This window comes from Halyomorpha halys, unplaced genomic scaffold, assembly GCF_000696795.3.
Source record: "Halyomorpha halys isolate HHAL.00 unplaced genomic scaffold, Hhal_1.1 Scaffold655.1, whole genome shotgun sequence".
NCBI lineage: Eukaryota > Metazoa > Arthropoda > Insecta > Hemiptera > Pentatomidae > Halyomorpha > Halyomorpha halys.
This window is the reverse complement of record NW_027105601.1, coordinates 629984-636781: the sequence shown is the minus strand read 5'-3', so window position 1 is coordinate 636781 and position 6798 is coordinate 629984. Positions and strand designations below refer to the sequence as shown.

Sequence of the window (6798 nt, the reverse complement as noted above, 5' to 3'; positions counted from 1 at the left end):
TATATATATAAATCTTAACTATTTGTCATTGTTTTTCTTGAGAACTATTTACTAAATATATATACATTTCTGTAATCCTCTCTCTATATCTTTAACTTGTGTAATAAATGAAAACTGATGTCATATGACGCAGTTATATTTATTATGGTAGATGTACTGTAACATTTTTTGTTCTCTCCTCAATGAGTTATTACAAAAAAATATATATGTAAAGAAATAAATTGTGGTTTATTTCTTTCCCTGAATCCATTTAACACTAGAAGTATGAAAATTATAAATTTCAAAATTCTTCCTATACTCATTAGAGTAACACTTAAAGAATTTTTTCAATAGAAATCAGTGTAGTTTTAAAAAGTTGACTGGAGTAAAATTAGCTTGTAATGTAATACATACCAATCTGATTTCATCATTCTAACATTTCTATTATATGTTGGATAAAATGATGATATGGAAATGCTATGTTATTTTTGAACTTCAACCTCCCTTCATTTGCTTGTCACAATATTTTGAAATTTCCTTCTACGGTTAATGTTTGATTGTAAGACCATTCATACTGAAGATGAACAAAAATAAAAATGAAAACAAAAATTTTGTTTTTTGTCATTAGCTGTATCAGGTTGTAAAATAAGTTTGTAGTGTTTTTTTGCTGGTGATTTCAATAAATACTTCTGATTCTTATAAATATTTTTAATCAATTATATATGACCCATTTTGATCTATTACATGTTGCCATCTTTCAGGTAATTTTTTTAATTTCACCCTCCTAGAACTCAGATTTTTACGCAATGAACTCCTCTATGTGCATTTTGTCCCTCTTTCCATCCCCAGTTATCAACTTCTTTAAAAATGGATCATTAACATTGCGTTTCAGGAGGGAATCGCTAATGGATATGCGGTCCAATAAATTCTTTTCCGTCAAATTGTGAGGAATCTATATATCACTTCGTGAAACATATCCCACAGCCCCGAAATGATTTGAGACATGTTTAGCATGAGATATGTTAAGCGTTTCTGCGATACCCCGTGCCGTATAGTGATGGTTTTTTGTGACCAATTCTTGCATTTGATCATCATCAATAGTTGAAGGACAACCCGAGTGCTTTGCATCTTCCAAGTCAAAATTTCCAGTTCAAAACATTTACACGTATGGGGATTTCTACTAAGGCATCATTGCCATACACACTGCAAATTTTGGTAAACGTCTGTGCAGCAGATTTTTCTTTTTTTAAATAAAAAATCATTATATGACGAAAATGAATTTTTTTCTTTACCATTTTGAGCTAGCAAAATACCACTTAAAGATTAGGAATCTCGGTTGAAACTGATGCATAAAAGCACCTTAACTAATCATTTTTTAGAATATGTAAACATTATTGACCAAGTAAACATAATTTTATAAACACAGAGAGGATTAAATTGAAATATTGAAAAACACTACAAATTTATTTTGCAACCCAATATATAAGATTGTTCAATTAGTTTCTTATGAAATCCAGATAATGCAGTACAAACCATATTATCCTCTTTTATATGAGACTCCAATTCATTGTTTCTGAAGACATTGTTGATAGATAATAATATAATTTAAAAAAATAATTATAAATTTCTATTTGTTTTCATGTTTAATGATTTATATACCTTGATCACTTTTTTGAACATTCAATATTCTTGGTTCATTATTCCATTTCTTCAGTCCTTTCTGATTTCTGAGGAGTAAAAAAATTATTGTTAAATATCATCTAACATTAATAAATAATGAAGTTTGAGAAACAAGAGCTTTGAGCTTAAGCCAATGAAAAGGGGTGATATTGGAGCTCCTACCATTTAACAAGTTTTTATCTGGAGCTGTTTTTTAAAATTGTATTTTCCTTGTCTCTTTGGTTTTTATTATCTGCCCTTTATTAATTAACTCTGCTACTGTATGGTTTAGAACTATGTCAGTAAACCTGTAGTGTCCCAATATTCCTAGATTTTTTTCATTAATGAATGAAAATTATAAAAATAAAACAAAATGAGAAACCAAATAAATATTTGATCATTCTCAAAAGTAACATGGTTATATTGGTATTGGTAGCTTGTTACTGTTGATATATTTGCATGTTCAATCAATTCCATGCTTGTTAAATTGATTATTGATTATTAATTTATGATTGATTAATGCTTCAGATACTAATATGGCAGTTGAATAAGCCTTGATTTGTTTAATGAATCCTTTTTCTTTATTTTAATTTGAAGCCTGTACTAAAAAGATGTTTTGGCCTTTCTCTGCTTATTTGAGTAAAATAGCTAAAAGCTATAAGATTGAATTGATTTATAGCATGATACTCATAATATGAAAATGATTACTTCCCCCTTTCCTCTACTAATATTGGATACTAATTTTTTTTTTTTTTTTGTGGTTTAATGGAGACCCTTGAAAAAATTACTTGCTTCTCTGAAGGTAGCGTAGCTAGGTATTAATAGCTGTGATATTCATAAAGTTATAACTGAGAACGACTTCGCAAACAATAATTGTACTTTCCTATTCCTAAATTTTATTTTATCAGTAACAGATCTCATTGATATACATCACAAAATATTGTATATTTTAAATTTAATTATTTTTGTATTTATGGTTCAATATCATGTTATTAAGCACATTTTTACCTTATGTGGTTTTTGGCTTGTTATGAAGAAAATTTTGTCTGTGAAAAAAATTAAAAAATAAACAAGGTTTTTTCTCTTACTAAATATGTGTATATACACCTCTACTTACTGCACATAGATGTATATAAGTGGTTTTGATATGTTATGTTATTATTGTATTATCATATTATTTAGAAGATGGATAAAACTTTATTTGCTCAACTCAGCTGAGTCATTAAAGATTATTTTTCTGTTTGAAATAATTAGTATTACTTTATTACGATAAAAACATTCATCATTTTATGATATTGTGCACATTTTTTCTGCCTTTGATGTAATGTACTATTCCTTTAAAAAGCTCTCTCTTTTTATAGATATTTTTATTTTATGTATATTTGTTTTCTTATACAGTTGACTCTAGATTATTTGAAGTTTTTTCCTGATGCCTTAAAAAAAATTTGATGACTGGAAAAAATAATTTTATTTTGTTTACCCTCTGCCTCATCATTTTTTATATACAGAGGTGAGAAAGTTATTCCATAGGTAACCAACCTATTCTAACCAGAGTTTAAGTTGACCTGCGGATGCTGGAATTGAGCCAGCTGCAGACATGAGGTTGCTCAGGTGATACCTCAGCTCAGTCAGCTGCAATAGTCTCTACTTACAAAAAAAATAAATGAGATTTGGTCCACTCAGTCATTTGAAGTTGTTGCAATATTTTGCTTGCCAACACTCTTCATATTGATGTCAGATGCCCCCCCTTTTTTTTTTTTATATAATTTAAAGTTATTTGTTTGAACAACTGTGGACTGTTTGTTTGTTTGACCATAATTGAGTTAGTGTTCTACTTTCATACTGTGTTTGATTAAAACGCAATCTAGAAAGGAAGACTCGAGATGGACTTCTACTTAGCTATTAGAAACTTACCTTTTAGGATTTCATTTATGAGATATCCATAATGCCCTAACCAATGCTTATCTGCTGGTATCTGGTAGGTATCATATCTGCTTATAATTTTTGTAAATTAAAAAAACAAAAAAAAACACCTAGTACAAGGTATGGCAGAAAAGTAATGAAACTTATTTTTTATTATTTTGGAACATCAATGTTATTCCCTTCAAAGTAGTTCCCTTGGGCAGCTACACAGCGATGGAGATGTTGTTTCCATATTACTTCAAGTGCGGAAGTCTTCAACGGGTATAGTCTTCAGCTTGTCTGTTACTCTCTTTTGAATGTTTTCTAAAGTTCCGAAATGACGTCCTTTGAGGACATTTTTCAATTTAGGAAAAATATGACTGTGTTGTCATGATGGAGCATCCATTTATCAGCAATGTCTCACCCTTTTTCTGAACCTTTCAAGGTCTTCATAAAAAACTTGATCAACAGTTTGTCCTGGAGAAACAAATTCTTTGTCCTGGAGAAACAAATTCTTGGTCGTTTTTCGCCATTTTTATTTTTTAAGTTGAATGCCTCTCTGAACAGTGTTCATCTTTAATTTATTCTCTGCCTTCCAAAAATGATTTGTGCCAGTGAAGAACTTGAGCTCAAGATAAAGACTGTTTCCCATAGCTGTTTTAACTTTTCAAATGTTGCACTTGCTGTTTCTCCAAGCTTAACACAATTTCAGAATTTAATGGCACAACGTTGCTCCAAATTCTGCTTTTTCATTTTCCCTGTCGTACAACAAAAACATATCTTCTCTAGTAGCAGTCACAAAAATCATATAGTTAATGGAAGGAGTTGAAACTTGCACTAAGCTACAGCAGGATACTAATACACATGCTCTATCAAGGATAACAGCACAAGGTTATAAGATCGCTCGCAGTGTTACCAGCCTCATTACTTTTTGTATATATATAATCATTTTAATCACATTCTCTTCTAGCTCAATTGGATTTTTTTCAAATTCTGGTCCCTTAAAATTCTAATTATCAATAATCAACTGTATATCGATATATCATATTATTTTTTGGGTTTCTTGAATTTTTATATCAAATGCATCTTTATCTTCAAAATCTGTCATCAATATTTTGTTATTTGAGATTTTTTGTTTAGCTATTAAATTGTTTGTAATTCTTTTATGATATAAACCTGAAAAATATAATTTTTGTTTTATTTATTGTACTTTAACCTATTTTTTGATGCTATCTATTTCAATATAGACACCTATGAGATTAGATAGAAAGCCTAATATAGAATGGTTGCTTGTGGTTGATGCTGTTTAGTTGGTGCTGGTGTCGGCCGTTACAGCCTACTGACTGATCTCATCCTTAGTGGGCCTCCCTCATGATTGGCTATTCTTGATATCCTTGCGCTCTCTAGCTATCTGCTATCTTAATCTTTTGCTCGGTAAGGCTTTTTATCGCCTTCTTTTAGTTTTAATACCCCTTATCCTTTTCTTCCTGCAAGCCTCTGTAGTTATCCTCATTAACACTATATTTTAACCATTATATGAGCCTCTTATGTCCATGAGTTTAAGTGTACTCTTGTATGTAGTCAATATTTAGACTAATGTTGAGCAAAAATCTAGGTAATAATCAACTAATTAATATAGAATCAATAAGATGGTCAAGAATAACTACTCAAATATCAGAAACTTCTTATTGAATACCAACATTTCGGCCTTTGTTAATATGATTGGTGGTAGGCTTCTATGATTAATGGTTTATGAAACAATGCCAAAAAAAAATTAAAGTGGGAATAAAAACAAAAGATGATAATAATCCTGTTTTTTTTTAAAAATATTTTATTTGGGTTTGGATTGCAATTGAAATCTAAATTTTGCAATTCTCAGGTGGTCATTAGTTTATTTTATTCAAGAAAAATCCCTTTAATTTTCATTTGATGCTTAATATCTTGGAAGCTATCTAGCCCCTGCTAAACATTATGTATCCTTTTCTAAATTAGAGTAACTTTATATAATTCAAGCACTTATTGAGCTCTGTACGTTTAATAGTAATCAAGATACGGTTTTACAAAAACAATTTTTTTTTTTTAAAATTTAAAAAACAAAAATCTTAATTTTATGACTTCATTTAGGTAAATATGAAAGCTACTATTCCTATGAAGAAGCTCATTGTGAATTACTTAAAAATGAATTTAAGGAGCTTCATTATGAACTCTTACTGATGTCTAATACTTCTCGAGATATCAAATTTTTCTAAAGATGACTCATTTTTGACAAATATTGCACAAAATCAAAAATATTGAAGAAATACAATATAATATTTTTTTAATACATGACAAAAATTGATCTTCAATTAAATTTGTGATATCATAGAGATTGATATAAACTATATTTGACATCTTGCTATATTTGTCGAAATGAGCCCTCTTGAGAAAAGTTGGGTATCTAGAGAATATTAGACGTGAAGACATCTGTAAGTACTCAAAATGAAGCTTATTAAATTCAACATAAAGTAGTTTATAATGATCTGTTTCTTGGGCTATATCATATTGAACCAACTGTCCTTTATTATTTAGTGATTTTTCGGTGGCAGGCGCGTTTTTTATTTTAGGCCAATAAATGGTCACCTTTTTTGTCATGGACTCCCGGACTAATAGTAAGGAAGTTAATATTAAGCTATCATGTATTAAGCAATCAGAAATGTGGAAGGATAGTGATTGTTCTTGGAAGTGAAAGCAATTTTTAAAATTCAAAGTATTATTAAGCTAAGTATTTTGAAGGTAAGGAAGAAGGAATTCGCTAAATCAAGAGAAAGGGGAATAAATATTAAAACCGGGACGCTGGAGATTTCCAGATTTATAAATTTTAAATAGCTTGTATAACCAAGGAGGTATGGAAATATAAGATGTGAGGTTTCTGTAAATGGGGTAGTTATTAGTTTGGTCTCAAAGTGTTTCTTTACATGTTTATTTAAATTTTGACATGGGTAATCGGATGAATTCTTATTAATTTATCGGTTTTTATACTTCTACAGTTAATTAACTTATTACTGTTTTCATCTCTTTTTACTATTTTAATATTTATCTTATTATCTATTGTACCAGGGCATTCAAAAAGTCCTGTCGTTTTTCGTTTGTTCGTTGTTTATTTTGTTTTTAGATTGTTTGCTAATTAATTCCGTTCAATACAACTTTTATCCATGTAAACACAAATGTTTATACTTTATGAATAGGAGGCTAAGGAGGATTAATTTAATGCAGTCACCA

At 29.5% G+C, this 6798-nt stretch overlaps 1 protein-coding gene across 4 annotated transcripts in view; it reads left to right on the top strand.

Moving 5' to 3' along the window:
• LOC106685077 (phosphatase and tensin-like protein) overlaps window positions 1-6798 on the top strand; it is a 35184-nt gene that overhangs the window by 18295 nt on the left and 10091 nt on the right. For 2 of the 4 annotated variants that reach the window (XR_001343785.3, XR_001343784.2), the window contains exon 11: window positions 4851-4974. The exons of the other annotated variants lie outside the window; for them this stretch is intronic. The gene's annotated coding sequence lies outside the window, so the exon portion shown is untranslated. The remainder of the gene's footprint in view (window positions 1-4850; window positions 4975-6798) is intronic. 4 annotated transcript variants of the gene reach the window in all.